At 29.5% G+C, this 17,933-nt stretch overlaps 1 long non-coding RNA gene across 2 annotated transcripts in view; it reads left to right on the plus strand.

Moving 5' to 3' along the window:
- Positions 1-17,933, plus strand: part of LOC111087080 — a 32,999-nt gene that overhangs the window by 11,789 nt on the left and 3,277 nt on the right. The window contains exon 3 of one of the 2 annotated variants that reach the window (XR_002611803.1): positions 6,280-7,548. The exons of the other annotated variant lie outside the window; for it this stretch is intronic. This is a non-coding gene — a long non-coding RNA (uncharacterized LOC111087080). Of the gene's footprint in view, positions 1-6,279; positions 7,549-17,933 lie in introns of those variants that run through there. 2 annotated transcript variants of the gene reach the window in all.

A 17,933-nucleotide genomic window follows, 5' to 3' on the forward strand; every position in this document is an offset into this window, starting at 1 on the left:
ATAAGCTTAAAGTAGATTTTGGACACATATCAATATACCCAGCTCTCTATGTCTCTAATTATCATAGTTACTACTACTGCAATGACAGGAACCCTCAGTATCCAATGGTAAAGTAGATGGTATTCCTTAATATGTAACTGTAATGTATTGTTCACACACTGTACTCCCACAGCAGGCAAGGGGCCTGTAGAGTCTGATGGTTAAGTAGTTGTTATCTGAGTATCCATGCTACTTGCATCCAATAAGGTGCCTTCCTCCTATGGCTGTCATGGAGTCCATGGTGTCTGATAATAGAGGATCTGTGGACAGATACTTACCACAAGTACCCTTCTCCCACAGCAGGTTTTGACCCATAGAAACTGATGGTTGAGGAGGTGTGTACACTAATACAGTGTGAACAAGCTCCAACCTCACTACTCATATTGCATATTGGCAGTCCAATAACTTATGTGAGAGTACTTGGATGGTCATGTACCTATTCCATCCATCCTTGCAACACATTTCAGGCCTTTTGCCTCTTCTATTCCTTGCCACTGGTAAAGAGTATACCTTGGATGAGATGAGATGTAGTCTCCCATGGATGTACACTATGAAGCCCCTGCAATAGGATGTCACACCCCACAGTCTTCCTCTGGATACTTGCTGAAGGGAGCTCATCTAGATCAATTTTGCACCAGTCCTCTCACCATTTCAGTGTGGGATTATAGCTAATTGTGTAAGGAGGTGAGTGATTTTATCGAAAGTTAACATTTTACTTAACTGCAAATGTATTTTCGATAGATACTCGAATCTTTACACATTCCTACCCCCTCCTCCTTGCTTTCCAGGTGCACTTTTATTGGTTGCCTCTTGAAAAGAATTAAGATTTTTTCACGTGAATGTAGAGGGAGCATTTGCACAAGGAGATGTGTCACATTCATATTGGTGGATGATTTTGCTGCATGATACATCATCATGCAGTAGTGCAAATTTATGTAATTCACCTGAATGTTATTTGGTAGTTTTTACAAGGCTGGTGGCATGCAAGTTTCTCAAGCAGAAAGTGTGACTTCAAGAGGAAAATAACTATCTGTGTATGAAGGTATCTATTGGAAATACATTTGCAGAAAAGGAATATGTTACTTTTAATAACTTTTAGAAATTTTAATACCCATTTTTAATCCAAACTAAATAATAAATCATATTTACTTGTTTCTCAACTTTCTTAGTTTATTATCACCTTATTTTAAAAATAAAAAACTATTGCAGATTTTATGTTGAGCCTGTACTGTAACGTGTTTGTTAAAAAATAAAGTTAACAGTGTTCTGAAATAAAGTGAAATCTCTTTACTTCATGCTTCTCAACTTTGTTTGAAAAATCATTTGTCATGTAAAATTTATTATCTATTGATTAAGGATATGTTAATATTATTGTTAACTTTGTAACATACTTATACAAATAGTACATATATGTATTTGCTTATCATAAGTGCATTTCTGATAATGTTGTATTAACACCATTATGCTTAATAATTGTACACTGTTTTTAATTATATTTTATTACCAGAGACCTCTAAATAATTTTTGCAAAGCATATACATTTTAATAAGTGTAAGAAGAAAAAAAGTAAATATTATAAATACATTATATAAAAATTAGATAATAAAAGTTATTTGGTAAAACTTTTTCATCTGTTAAAATGCTTTTTATTTTACAGTTGTAGGAACTGAATTTTACTTTTATAGAATTGTATGTTTTGTAATTACTGATTGTGTTAAAGATTCAGTAATTAGTATTTATAGCTTATGGTTGTAGTTTGTTGCAATGAATAATAATAGTTTTAGTAATGATGAAATGTCTCCCATTATCTTCTATACAAATTTATAAACATAAGAATACATTGTAGGTAATTCAGTAAAAAACAATTTCAGTTATGCCGGTGTCTCCTTTTGTTCCTGGAAGATACAGTAGCAATTACCTTGGCAAGCTTAGCAAAAAGGATGGAACTTTTTGTTGTAGGATCTGCAGTCGAATGTTTTCAGACTACAGTAATTGTAGAAGACATGAAAAGACAGTGCACTCAGCCTCAAAAATATTAGTTCAATGTGAGCTGTGTCCCAAGTTTTTTAAATCACCTGGTTATGTGGAAAAACACCGAAGAATAATGCATAATGACACTGATTTTGAGGAACTAGATTTTTCTTTTTAAAAAAAATGACTGTCATTTGTTTATTGTTTCATGATTTCAATTTTTCTTTAATTTTGAAATGTTTTTTGCTTGGGATTACTTTTCTAATTAATATCCAAGCTCATCCAAAAAAAAATTATGCTATGATGTTGCCTAACTATGATGTTTTCAGATTTATTTCTTCATCTATATATTATATGATTAGCAGACTTTAACAGTTATATTAAGTATGCTGTGAAACATGGATGTTTCTGTAAGTGCATTAACTTTTTTTTTTATTGTCATGTTTCTTGCACAAAAAACATGCTAAATGTGTTATCAGTTTCACTGTTGTGAAGGGACTTTCTTGGTTATTGAAATTTTTGCAAGGTTGAGTTTCAGGTCATTCATTATTTAATTAAAGTAGATAATTTTTGTTAAATGTCTTTATTGTTTGTAATCCCATCCTTATTTGGTGAAAGTAATATCTTATAGAGATCACTGTAATTCTTGCCTTTAGTTAAGATTTAAGCTATTTGCATTTTATGTGACTAAACACATAATATAGTTGAGTAATAGACAGAAGATTTGAAGGTGATTATATTCAACATTTTCTGTTTATTGTTTTTGTAAATAAAATAAATAAACATATCTTTCAATTTTGCAAATTGTGTAAACTAAGTATATTTGTGTTAATTCAAAAATATTTTTTCATCAAGGACTGGATAAAAAGATCCCTTTTATTGTCTTTGTTACATACATGAATTAATAACATTCCAAAAAAAAAAATCAAAGTTTAGTTTTACTTGGTGCTTTGATGTTTTGTATATTGTGACAACACAAAACAGACTTAAAGAAAACAGTCAAAATATAATGTAGCAATTAGTATGTAAAGTCATAGAACAGATGTTCAGAAAAAACAAAAAGCGACAGATTTGATTTCCATTTAGGCTCTCAGATTTGATTTTTGGCTGAAATTGATGCAAAAAGTATATTCCCTTAATATTTGGCTGAACATGGCATACTTCTTAATATGTCCAACTGTGGATCTGAGGTTCCATGGTTTGATGTTTCAATACTGCACTGGTTCATTGCAAGTAAATATCTGTCTTGTTTGTATTGTTCCATTAACATCATGCAGACATCTTACTAGAGTGGTATGTGGCTAACCCTTGTCAAGAACTCAATTACAGGCTGTTGTTGAGAACCAAAGAAATATGCTGTCTTATAACTATGTTGCATGTCATCTATTCTGGAAACATATAATGTATAATATCATTAATGTGATGAATATTAATTTTTGCTGAAAGTTGCTCATAGTTCAAATTGTAAATATTTACCAACAATAACAATATGATGTTAGCAGAAAATTTTGATTGTGTAAACTAAAACAGAAAGGTACAATAATAAATTTATGCATGGTATTGTCATTGTCATAGGGTGTGAAACTCCAAATAGCAGGTAATTAGAACACAGTCACAAATAGATTGTCCACTGGTGGAGGAGTTTGTAATTAAATTAAATTTAGGCTTATATTTCTTATTTTAAGGGATTCAACATATTATGCATTTGGTTGCACTTTTGCAAGCAAAGAAAATAATGTAAATATATTTTTTAATTCACCAGTACCTTCAACAGCTTACAAAATGAGGAGAAACAACAGTCCTTGAAGTAAACTCTTTGATAATGTTTTTTGTAACAGGTTGTAGATTTTGTTTCATCTTCAACAGAAAGTAGGAGGAGACTCCACAAATCTCTCATCAGTCTTGTAGGATTTTGAATACTTATTAGTGTCAGTTTTCAAAAACAGCCTGATACTAGTCACAAGTAGCATTAAAGCAATTTTCAAAATTTTGGAAGCATTAAGGAAAAGGTTCCTGATTGGTAGTTTCAACTGTGATATTTGACATTCTGAAGCTAGTTTAAATCAATACTTTTTTGTGGAGAGCACCACATTTAAATCCTTGTAGTGATCTAAGGTTTTCATTTCATAGTTCACTAATATTATATAATACAAGAATCCAAATTTGTGTTAGTTCTCTTACTCTACTCTCCAGTATAAAGTTCTGTGAAAAATGACTGTAAGAGTTTCAAGTATGTCAGTGTAAAATACAATAGAAATGACTAAGTTGTTACTCTGCAACATTGGAACTGTTGAAACTGTTCTTTACTCTTTAACTTTACTCTGCAACATTGGAACTGTTGAAACTGTTCTTTACTCTATTAACTTTACTCTGCAACATTGGAACTGTTGAAACTGTTCTTTACTCTATTAACTTTACTCTGCAACATTGGAACTGTTGAAACTGTTCTTTACTCTATTAACTTTACTCTGCAACATTGGAACTGTTGAAACCGTTCTTTACTCTATTAACTTTACTCTGCAACATTGGAACCGTTGAAACTGTTCTTTACTTTTTTAACTTAACTCTGCAACATTAGAACTGTTGAAATTGTTCTTTACTATGCAACATTGGAACTGTAGAAACTGTTCATAACTCTGTTAACTTTATTCTGCAACATTGGAACTGTTGAAACTGTACTTTACTCTATTAACTTTACTCTGCAACATTGGAACTGTTCTTTACTCTATTAACTTTACTCTGCAACATTGGAACTGTTCTTTACTCTATTAACTTTACTCTGCAACATTGGAACTGTTGAATTTGTTCTTTACTCTGCAACATTGAAACTGTTCTTTACTCTACTAACTTCACTCTATAACACTAGAACTGTTGAAACTGTTCTTTACTCTATTAACGCATATACCCATGTGTTCAAGTGTTAATGACCGAAGTACTCGAGTTTGCATTTTTGTTATTCTAAAAAAATCTAAAGTGAAATATTTTCCATTCTAATCATCTTCATAAGAAATGTATTTTGTAAAATGGAAAGTCACCCTTGTGCATTTTATCATTGCTGTTCTATTTGAATTAATTTGTTTGTAAAGAATAGGCTCTGTTACTTGAAGAACTGCATTAACAAAAAATGTTAGTGTAGAATAATACAAAGCTTCAGGTATTCTCTTGTATGTATCATCATCAGTGAGTATTTTGATTTTGTTAAAGATAGTACATAGTTGGTGATAATTTATTCTTTGTATAAGTAGTATTGAAACTAACATGAGCTGATAAATGGTTCTATATGATATCTGTAGAGCCTCAGTATTAAAACTGAAAGGCCACATGTGTGTTTTATTCTTTTTTGTAAAGTGTTTTCTTAAAGATGCACTATCTCTTTAAATGATTTGAAATATAGCTTCTTACTGGTGCCATGAATATTAAATCAATATGTCTCTTCGTTACATACAAAATTTTAAACAATAAAGACAGTATTTATCCAAGACTGTGTTACTGATGTTATACCTGGTAGTCTGATTTATTATCTTTGTTGTTGTGTGTTTATTTGTTTGAACTTGTGAAATTCTCTAGTGGTTTCATGTTCTAATCTAAATGTAATTATTTTTTTCACATGCTTTAATTTTTACTTAAGTAATTTCCCTTGCTTCCTTTACAGTTTACAATTTTATTTATTTTTGCTTGATATTGTAAATAATCTATTTCTGGGGAGAGTGATTTATGTTGTCTTTGATCTTGCTCACTAAAATAGAAGTCTGTAGTTTGAAGTTAAAACTTAATTATACAGTGTTTAGTTCCAAACATGTACTGTATTAATGAGAAATGGGAAGTACAAACATTTAAATATCTAATTTATTTCCTGATTAATATCACTTTCATGTAGTAACACTCATTGTATATTTATATAACTTTTGTTATTAGGATGTGAATAAGAATAAGCATCCATTAGTTAAGAATTTTTGGATAATGATTTGTACTTGTGTGTAAAGGAATGTACATGTTTAACAGTTTACAATAAACAGCAGTTTTATTCCTGAAATAAATATTCAAATCACACATGTGCAGATAGCTTTCAGTTCCTGTATTTTCTTTGTATGTTAACTATCAGATTGTTTAACTTTAATTAATTTGGGGACTGTATTTGTTAAAGCTTACATTTTTCCTGCCCATTACATAGTAAGAATTGAGATGTTAATGATCCTTCCAAAAAAGTGTATCAATATCTAAAGCTATGAGTTCTCATTACATTAACTCACATGACATTAATTTTGACAGGATTTGTTTGTTCTGTCTGTGGCAAGCAGTTATGGTCCAAGTGGAGCTTCAATAGGCATATGAGTGGCCACACTGGCACCCGTCAACTGGAATATTGCCATTTGTGTGGGAAGAACTTTACTTGGAGAGATAGTCTGTTACGTCACCAGAGGCTGAAACACAGAATATTTTCTCATCGGTCACCAAATAATCCTTTTCGGAGGAAAAAATATAAATGATCAAGGAAATTGGTGTTAAATTGTGATGTGCTGTGTCTGGCACAACTAGTTAACCTTCTGATTACCATTGCTTTTAATGGGAGAAATAAAATTCTTGGAAATTACATGTGCCACTGCTAGCTCTAATAGTAAAAGTAAGAATTATAATTGAGGATTACATAAACAGAAAGAAGTTATTATTTTATAATTAGTATGTTTTGAATTCAATGATGTTGTGAACTAATTTTCTTAAAAAAGGTCAGTTTCTTACAAATTCTGCCTTCAAGTTTTCCTAGTTAACACAATTAATGTAATAAAAAATTGTTTGATTGTAATGTGTGCTAGAATCATAATGTTAAATTCTTTTAGAGGGTGTTAGATTGTTTTGTTTTTGAGGTAGGGTTCTATTATTAATATAAATTTCAACTTGAAAAATGTAAAATGTTTACTTGAATATAAAAATACAAATTTATAGACTAAATTCTAGAATTAAAAAAAAATATATTTTTTAGAGGTAGAGAGAGGCGAAGGTTATGGGATATATTTTAAATCATTTTACTTTTTATCAATCTTTTAAGTTTACTAACAAAAACCATAATATACAGTTAAGGACAGAAAGTACTCATCTGTAAATACTTTAGTAGTAATTTTAAACCTTCATTCCAAACTTAAGATTTTGTGTATTTAGAAGTTATTTATAAGTGGCATATTTCAACTATTAGCATGTTTAGAATGAGATCTAATTACTTGTTTCACTGATTAAAACAGAATTACTAATATAAGAAGGCATAATTATTCACAAACTTTTACATGTCGTTCAAGTCTTATTAAAAGAATCAATAAATTTGATATTGTTTGTTAAAATTCAACTATACAATTATAATTAATGAACTGTTTTTTATTTTGCATAATTATTTAATCTTTTGCCACAAAAATTTGATCTTATAGAATATTCACATTCCTTGTCTAGTTTTAAAGTGATAAAACAATTCTTTAATGTAAAATTAAGTGATGTTTTAAAAGTGCATTTTGTATATTGAGCATAAAGACCAATAAAGTTCTGTAGGGTGACGATACTTAGTTATGAGAATTTACTGCCGTGTTCAAAAAATTTTAGTAATCTTAACTTTCTGCTTTTGGAGAAAATTTAGAATTTTTAACTTTGGATAAGTTTTCAAAGTGACTATGAAACTCTCCTGTTAATTTCATATATACATATATTTATAAAAGTAAATTTTCTTCCAAGTGTATTTACTTCTTGTGAACTTTAGACTGCATATATTCTATGCATTGAACACTGGTTGTGATGTGCATTTTATAATTGTCAGCTGATAACTAGTATTAGAATCAGTGACAGAATGGACCAACGGTAACCTTTTTTCTTTAATGTATCATGGTGGATTTACAAGTTACTTTCTGTTTAAGTATTTCTTCGTTTTTGATATTACAATATATAGCAAGTAGAAATAATTTCTAAATTAATGTTGGAATTAGGACATCGAATCCCATGCGATAACATATAATTATACCATATTTAAGCTTTTAGTTCAACAACAATGAAAGATAAGGCTTTTTAATTGTATTGGACTCAATTTTTTTTACAGTATATAACTTACTATATATTACAAATATTTCGGATGTTTTTGTTTTTTTTTAATTTGTAATTTATTTGAAAACCTTTACTTAAATTCCTAAAATGTATTTTCAATGAATTTGGTAAAAGAAAACAAGTTTGTTTTATTATTGTAGTGATTTCCATTACCTTTCTTGTAGGTAGAAAATATAAATGTTCCGTTTGCCTAGCAGAATATGCTTTTGCATCTGGTTTATACAGACACAAGCGTTATAAGCATGAAGGGGCTCCCAGAAGAGCTTGTTTACTATGTGGAAAGTCCTTTCGTCGCCCTGACCACTTGTCAACTCACTTGAAGACAACTCATTATTCATACATGTATAAAGCTAAATCTAAATAATTTCCCACTTACAAAGTTAAGAGAATGTCCTTTTTTAGGATTATGGTTAATTAATACAGATACAGGACATATAGAAATTATATTAACAAGTCTCAAAATGAAATACGAAGTTTTTTAAATATAATTTCTGGACATACTGTACCATAACTGGGGAAGAAGAATATTTGTTCTTATAATTCCTTTTGCTTATTTTACTGCACCTGAAATCATGTCAAAAGTGTGTTAAAAAAACACAAAACAGATTTAGCTTTAAAATGACTGAAATCATCTAATATATGTATTGTATGTTTGAAAATAAAAATTTTTCTTTAAATGCTTGTAGCCTGCTTATAGCATATACTTTATAAAATGGATATATAACACTTATCTACTGTTTAAGCAAACAGCTTTTGGTCATCAATAATAAAAAAATATGAAGCCTGTTTTGTAACTGAAATCTTTAAAAATGTAAGCTGTGTTTTAGTCATGTACATTTATCAATGAGTTCTTCAGAAAACCAAGTAATAAAAATTATTTCTTAATCCTGTCTATTTTCTCTGATTTCATTTGCATATTTTGTTTCTCCTTTTTTTTGTCTTAGGAGTGAAATATAGGTGCTCAATATGCCAAGCAGAATTTGCTTTTACATCAGGTTTGAATCGACACAAGCGTTATAAGCATGATGGAGCTCCAAGGAAAATTTGCATGCTTTGTGGGAAATCATATCGTCGACCTGATGATTTATTATACCACATGAGGACAGTTCATCCATCACATCTCTCTTTAATGGCCAAAAAATGATCTTGTAAAAGATCTTGCAAAGATTTGAATGTCTTATAACATTCTAATTATTAAATATTTGAGATCTAAGACTTAAGTTTTTGTGGGGAATTTTAATTTTTTTTATGAATTATGTCCCAAATTTTCCTGATAATCACTGACCACTGTGCTTCAACTAGAGTGACTCATAAAAAATATGATTCTAATGCTTTTTCAGTATTTTAGCTAAAAAATTATTGAGCTTACAATTATTTTCGATTGTTATTAAATAATTGTGTAATTATGAAGATTGTGAATGCAAAAATTCAGTAAAGTATATGAAGATTTTTTTTAGCCTAAAAAACATCCTCCTTATTTTACTAGCTTTGAAGTATGAAATAGTTTTTAAATCATTGTAATCACCATAATTTTTTAACAATGTGGACATTGATTAAAACCTGTGGATTCACAATATTTTTAATATCAAATGATAATCAGATAGACAAAAATTAGTCTTAATTTTTAATTATCCTTGTTTATGCAGAATCAACAATGTTAAAATTACTATGAAATTATAAGAATGAAATAATTTTCTTGTTAAGAATGGAAATATTTCAAAATGTACTCTAAACTACTATATTGTGATTTATGTATTGGACTTATGTGCTGACACTTAATAATGCCTTTATGCATACTGAATAATAATTTTAAGTAATATTGCTAATAATGGAAGTAGTAGTTATACAGTAGCCCTCATGAGGTGAATGAAAAACAAACATTAGCAGTTGACTTGAGACATTATTTTGACTGTTCAATAGGCAGTTATAATTTTCAACTACAAGATAACAGTTGTTTAATGAGTAAAATATTAGCATTTTGATAAACCTCTAATGAGATAGAGAATTTCTTTATGAAGATGTTTATCCCCTGATGATGATCTTGTGAAGTGTAATGTGCATTTCAATATTAATTGGGTACAAACAGTTTGGGTGGCTACTTATACACATAGGCATGAAGGGTGTTTTGCTGGCTCATGCACTTTTTAATGCATTTTAATTGGTGCCACCTGTGGTTATATAAAAGTGATAAACAATCCAGATTTGAGTTGGAATAGTGTTGCTTCTAATGGGGACTAGTTGAGTTTTTAGTAAAGTATTAAGCTTCTAGTTGGAATAAATTGAGTGAACATACCACAAAATTGACAAAGTATGCGAGTTTTCCACATTCTTGCAAAATTGCATGCTTTTTTTATTTCAAAAATATTAATTTTAAGGTTCATAAAAATTCATCAGAAAAAAAAATTCAGATTTCAAATTTGCATCCTTGAGTAGAAAGATCTAAACTTTATAGACTGTGTGAGGAAATTTAATCACAGAACAGTTGTTAAGAAGTAAGTATACAACCTTTATAGACTGTGTGGGTAAATTCATTCACAGAACAGCTTTTAAGAAGTAAGTACATAACCTTTATAGACTGTGAGGAAATTCATTCACAGAACAGCTTTTAAGAAGTAAGTACATAACCTTTATAGACTGTGTGAGGAAATTCATTCACAGAATAGCTTTTAAGAAGTAACTACATAACCTTTATAGACTGTGTGAGGAAATTCATTCACAGAACAGCTTTTAAGAAGTAACTACATAACCTTTATAGACTGTGTAAGGAAGTTCATTCATAGAACATCTGTTAAGAAGTATGTATGTAACCCCACAACTCCAAAAAGTAAAAAATGTGTCTGTAACTGACATTTTTTAGAAGTTGATGAAAAGTTTACCTGTTGGTGTAGAATTGGTTTTAATTGTTTGTAATTATATTTAAACATTAATTTTTCAGAATAGAAATTTTTTAAGAGTCAGTATTAGAGTATGCTCTTTAAATGTAAGCATAGTTATATAAAAATTGAATTGTCAGATTGGCACAGATGATATAAAAATGCATGATAAAGCTATATTAGAAAATTCTTTTTATAGTTAAATCATTTCGGTAAAATGCTATTATACTGTAATGTACATATAAAAAATTGTCATTTCACAATGGAAGTACCTAAGTTGTTGTTTTTTTAAATATATTCTTATGAACTATGAACCCATGTAAGTTGTTTATAGCTGTTCCAATTCTAAAAATGGTACTTGCAATTGAAAAGGTTTTAACAATTTTTATATTCCCTTGATCAGTTAAAGTAGACTCAAAATGTAATTATTTAAAATATATAATTTTCACCTTCATATATGTACTATTAAATACTACATGTGTTTTTACAATTAATAGGTTGGGGGGGGGTATTTTGTTCTGTTTGAAATAGTTTTATGGCCTATAAGTGAGTGTTTGCACACTTGTTTATCTTTTGTACTAGAATACTTCAACTAAAGTTTCTTAATCTTAATGCAATACAATGTTTCTGACTTTAATAAATTTTATCAGAAAGTAAAATGTTTTGAAAAAATGTACAGTATATACCATAAAAAGTTTATATTTTTGAATATTCATTTAGATAAGCTTTAGATTATTTTTTGTATGATGTGAAAAATTTTATATGTCAGTATCTTTCATTAACAAATTGTTGAAATTTTTTAGTGATAACATATCCAGTATACATTACATATGCTAATAAATGAAAAGAAAAAGTCAAATATGTATTTAATAAAGACATTGTAGTATTATCAACTTAAATGTAATCTTATTATAATGGAGCTTGCGATGTATACATCTAATACTCGGATTTTGGAAACTACTGCACCAATCATAACTGGGTAATATTTTTATAACTAGGCAGTATTTTTATAGCTGAGCAATAAATAAAACAATTGAAATTTCCAAAAAATGATATGTTTCAGATTTAACCAATAAAAATTACAAAAAAAGGAGTAAGTTTCAAAAATAAAACAATCAAAAAACAAACTTAAAAAATATTTGCTTTTCTTTATCAAAAATCTCATGAGTGTTGCAACAGAAAAGGAAGGCACTTTCATTGATAACTACATCTACAAAGAAATACTTCAATAAAATCTACTCTGTGATGTAATGCTGTGATGATAGCTCAATTTTAAACTAAACTTTCAATAAAATCCATTTTCTCATGGATGTTGAACATTATTGAACGTCAAGTATGAGTACATTGTTGTAGAACTGTCAGACAATTCCAGAAAAGGCCGCAGGCCCAATAGCCTTCCGTGGGAACTAGCAGTTATACCTGCCCAACGGGTGGGTATTTCTACTAGAGTTATAAATTTATACTTGTATTCACAGTCTTCTAGCCTGTTTAAATAAATAAAAAGAGATTAAAAGAAAAGTAGTATAAACTTCATGTTGAAAAGATTCATTGTGAGAAATTTAATTGTTTCCACCTGATTAAAGAGATGCAAACAAAAAGTAAAGAAGTGGCATATACACTGTTTTCAAGTAACCTGTAATGTAGTCACATTTGGTGACAAATTACATGAAATGCCTACTAACCTCAGCCTAGTTTCTTTTGGCTGCTACATCATCTAGTCACAGGAGAAATGAAATATCTTATGTTTAATATCTTTTTACTAGGCCAATTCATGAATTTTTGTGGTTATGTAAAATCATTTGATTTTTGGAAACATTTGTGACAAGAATAGGTGCAGTGTTTGTTCCTTGAGCAAATTGTTCAAATTTATTGTTTTTGTTCAGTGTAGGTATGATTGGTCATATAATTTGATGTGGAAGCACTTTTTAGAACTTTTATGTTAATAGAATTGTAACTGATGTATACAAAAGCATAACATAGAAGTAAAGTAAGCAATACAGTTTGTGATCATTGCATGTGTCTTGTTACTCAAGAAACTGAATTTCTAAATGTAAAGTAGAACATTAATTACTTTATAATCCAAGGTATTTATTAGTAGTTTATGTGGATGCTTGAACAGTTGTTTTTTTTATCATTTTATCTGTTGTGAAAGAATAGTGTAATTCAAATTTCTTCTCCTTTCTTTATATGTATAATAAAAGGTTGTCACTTGATGTTTGTAAATGATAAAGGAAACCTGAAGAATAATTTAGGTAGCCAGGGTTGTAAATCTAATGAATTGTAAGTAGTATTAATAATAAATTTTCTAAGTAATAAAAGTTTAATATTTTTGATTTTGTAGGAAAAAAGTTTCAGTGTAAAGAATGTCTGGCCGTGTTTACAATGTCCCAGGCTTTGAGTAGACATCGACGTTTCAAGCATAAGAACAAACTGACCTACGCCTGTGGATTGTGTGAAAAGTCTTTCAGTCGACCGGATGTAGTGACCAAACACAGGAGGGATAAACATGACATGTCCACTCAACCTTGTCAGCCAAGTTTCTTTTGGCCAGTATTTTATCCATAAAAAGCAAGATGTTGGCTGAGATGCTTCAAGTGTATGAAATCAGTTTTTAAGTGTGTGGGGTGTAGTTATCTCAGACTTGGACTGGATATCAGGGTGATATTTTCATCAAGAACTATACACAGTGCAAATAGTGTCATGTGGCAATTTTATTTACAATAACCATTTTTCTGCAAGAAAGTATAGGGCATGGCAGGATTATGATGATGTTGAGTAAGATCACTGGGGTTTGTACTAGAAACAGTGTACAATTTTATAACTGTCGTATCAGTTCAGTTAGTTATAGCTGTCTAATGGTTTTAACAGTTCAGTTTAAGTATATAATACTTATTAATTCCAAAAAATGAATAAGTAAACTGTTTAAAAGTTCATAATATGATGGAAGAAGATAATTATAGCATTAGCAATTTTTTTTCTTAGTTTTGGGTGTTATTGATGTAATATCATAATTAAGCAACTGTTTTGTACATGACTAGTTTGGTCAGATTGAATTTTCTTTTTTCCGGAATGGAATTTTAAAATAAATAATCTTTAATGATTCAAAAGAACTGGACAAAAAAAAAAGCCTTGTCAGCACTGGATATTGCAGATATGGTGTGTTTAACATATTATTATACATTCTACTTGATTTTGTCTCAGAAGTTCTTGTTCGTAATTATACCTTATATAATTTACAGTTGGTTTGTGTACAGTGTTTTTTGTTGAGTAAAAACACAAGAGAACAGCATATTGGAATTAACCAGCATATGGATTAATGTGTTAATGAATTTGTTCCAAACTAGTTGAATTGGGGAGTGTAAGAATCAGGCCTGCCAACAGGGGCTGGGCAACTGCCCAGGGGCCTGGGCAATTGAAACCTGGTTATGCCATAAAGCTCGCAAGGCATCTTTAGGCTATATCTTCATTTAATGATAAAACCCATAGTTTTTGGCTTTTCTTTGCATATAGACGCTTGATATATTAAGAACGACTGAAATAATAATTTGAGTAATAATGAATATGTATTTGTTACTTTATAGATAAATTAATACTTTATTAACGTTTTTACGCTTATACTGTGAGGTAAAAACGGCTGCTGCTATGATTTTGTCTGGTTTATGAGCTCGTTGCTGTCCTAATTTAGGATCTTCTTTTTAATAAATTCTTGAAAATGTTAAAAAAAAGAAACGTTCCTGGTAAGAATGGTCCGTAGTGTCATATTACTCTGTAGTTATCATGTCCAGACATGAATATACTAGTGTGAAGAGTTTGTTCTGCTTCTCATCATAAAGTTAGACAGTACTTTTCTGTGGCAAGCTGGCAAATAATTGGCAAGAATAATTTCTATTTATATGTAATTAGTTAGAGTGTAAATTAAGAATCACACACACACATACACACACAAATGTTAGAACTAACACAGTTTTGTAAACCATTGTATGATGACATGTTCATAGAAACCTCAAAATAAATTGGACTGTTGAAAATGGTTTGTAAGCCATGATTTTTTTTCTTTTGGATGAGTTTTGTTTCCTCTGCATTACGAGTGCATTGAAAAGTCTTAACTGTAGTAAAAATAATATCAGCAATTAATTTTAGAAGTCACTAAGACCTTACTATGTTCTAACTTTTTATTTGAACTTTTTTTTCATATTTGTAGGTTTGTTTTTAATAATTTAAAACCTATAAAAATTACAGTGTACTGCTTTTTTCTAAATATCCATGAATTTGAAATGTTTGACATAATTTATCATCAAGTCATTTGAGATATGACAAGTTTATGTACATTCTATAATGTTTGAAAACTTAAAAACTTGAGTTAGGATGTTTGTATTATTACAGCTGTTAATGTAATGGTTTAGTAATCAAACATTATCCAGAAGTTTCAAATGAAATTCAGTTAATATAGCTTTTAGTGGTTAAGGTGGGGATGGCAGGTTATTATTATTATTATCTGCATTTGAGAATCTTGGAACAAAAATGAGTGGTCACAATAGTTTAGGATATTTTACAACAACAGTGTAGTCAGTGGTAGTTTTCACTTAACTCTTACAACAATATTGAAAGCTATACAGATATTAATTATTTGATACACTTTTCCTACACATTTTTTGCAATTTAAAATGCACTTTATTTGAAAATTTTTTTGCCAATGACAGTATCTCAGTGTTAGCATTAACTTTCATCCAACATTTGCAACAGATAGCTCTTAAGTGAAGTATGAATAGCTTATGAATGCTTTAATTGGATCCCTTTTGTATTTGCTTCTGTCTGCACCACCTTCATCCAGCAAGAAGGGTTGTTCAGCATCCAGAGTATAAATAAGTATAGGTATCTTTCTATTAAGTTGAATCAAGAAATGCAATGGTTAAAAATCTGTTTAAATGTGGGCAGATCAGCAAAAATTACTGAAAACAAAAATGATTTTTATGCAGTTTGCTTGAAATAAAGAACATAAACACATCTATGTTGTAGAACTATGTGAACTTTATGGCATAAACTGTAGTTTAGAGTATTGACTGTATCTCACAACAATTTTGAAAATTTGACAACCTAAACAATTATAGATATACTAAATCAACTTAAAAATTTTTTTAAATCAAATTAGATACTAATTAGTCAGTTTGTTTAAATTTTTATGCAATTTTATTAATGCCACTGTAAGAAAAAAAAGGGATGTCAGTGACACACCTCTAGACTAGAATGGGTTAACACAATAACAAAAATCTCTGGAATTCTCTTCTATAAATGCCACATTAGCATAGGATCCGTGGGTCTGGATTTTTGGGATTACAACCATAATAGAAACTTAAGTAATTATTCTAACAAAGCTTTCTTGTGATTGAGTGTGGTAAATATGATAAGTAAGTGAACAATAATAGGTTGGAAAACAATGATTTGTAAGCATAAGGAAGAATTTTATTGGTGGTGGAACATACTACATGTTTTGAAGGAACGTTAGTATTTGTTCAGATAGACCAGTATTCTGTTGAAACATGTAGTATGCTTACAAATCATTGTTTGCCAACCTACGATTATATTAGCATAACATCTTTCTTACTCAAATACGTGAACTTTAGAAATTTTGTTCAGTTGTTGTATGGGTGGGAAGTAAGTAGAATGTTTGTTGAAATTTTAAGCTTGTGATTGTGTTGGGTCTGGAAATCATGGTAACTTACTTTGTATTTTTCTGTTATTGTAATTTATTACTGATCTTCTAAAGTTTGTTATATACTTGAGATTTATTGACATATATGCTCGTGTATTAATTCTGGTGTTTGATGTTTTTAAATTGCCACTTACTTTGTTGGATTTACAGTTACACACATAACAAATATTTCTTTAACAAATTGTAAAAATTTTATATTTATGTATTGCTGTAGATATAAAATAAACAACCATTGAGAAGTTTTGAAATTAAGTTGTTGTTTTTCCAGAGAAGGTTTTAATGTATACATCTCACCTTTGAGTTAAATGTAATACATTGTAAACAATTCTAGCTTGTGGAAGAGCTCTTCCCTTCTTACATACCTTACACTAAATTTGTTTCTTATTTTAGACAATAACTTGTGTATCCAATCAAATTCCATCAGTCTTGCACCATTATTGAAGTTTTAGAAAAAATGACTGTACTGACCAAGCAAAATTCTTTCTGCTAAAGCAGAATATTTATAAGTAACAACTTTAGTCAGTGAAAATTTGCTGATGCATAATTCACAGCATATATCTTAAGTTATATTCCATATGCTAAAATTTTGTTTTTGGATTGTTCATCTTAATAGTATTGATGATAAAATGTAATAACAATCTTTAATATGTGCAGAGAGAGTTGACAGTTACCATTATCAGTGGATCCTAATATGTTAAACTTATATTTTTTATGTTTGACTTTTTATACTGATGATGACAGTCACTGTACTTTAACTCCTTAAACCCGTGATTTTTTGCATGTTCTTCCGGAATTATTTTCATGATTTCCTAATAATTAGCAACATACCTTATAAAACTTCAATTTTGTGGATAGTGACAAGGCTTGGATTAGTTTTCAGCCAAAGAGACAAATGTTATCAGATGCTGTCACTGTCTGATGGGTAAATTGGGACTTTCAGTCGGGCGCTGGAAGCATCCGCTCGGGTTTAAGGAGTTAATACTGTTTCATTATAATGGAATATAGGCAGCTCTCAATAGTAATATACTAAAGTACAACCTAACATTGTCTCAACCATTTTCTTTCTTTTTTAACTATTTTTGATTTTATTTAATTATTATTAAAATGCAAAACATACATCTATTTATATATACCAAGTTGAGCATAAATGTAACAATTTTTCAAAACTTACAAATGCAGTTGGTCTTTCTGTACAGAAAAGATAATACTATGAAATATCCTTTACCTTTACCATAGAAAGTTTCATTCTGCTAATATCTTTCATG

Source organism: Limulus polyphemus, unplaced genomic scaffold (assembly GCF_000517525.1).
Source record: "Limulus polyphemus unplaced genomic scaffold, Limulus_polyphemus-2.1.2 Scaffold1715, whole genome shotgun sequence".
Lineage (NCBI taxonomy): Eukaryota > Metazoa > Arthropoda > Merostomata > Xiphosura > Limulidae > Limulus > Limulus polyphemus.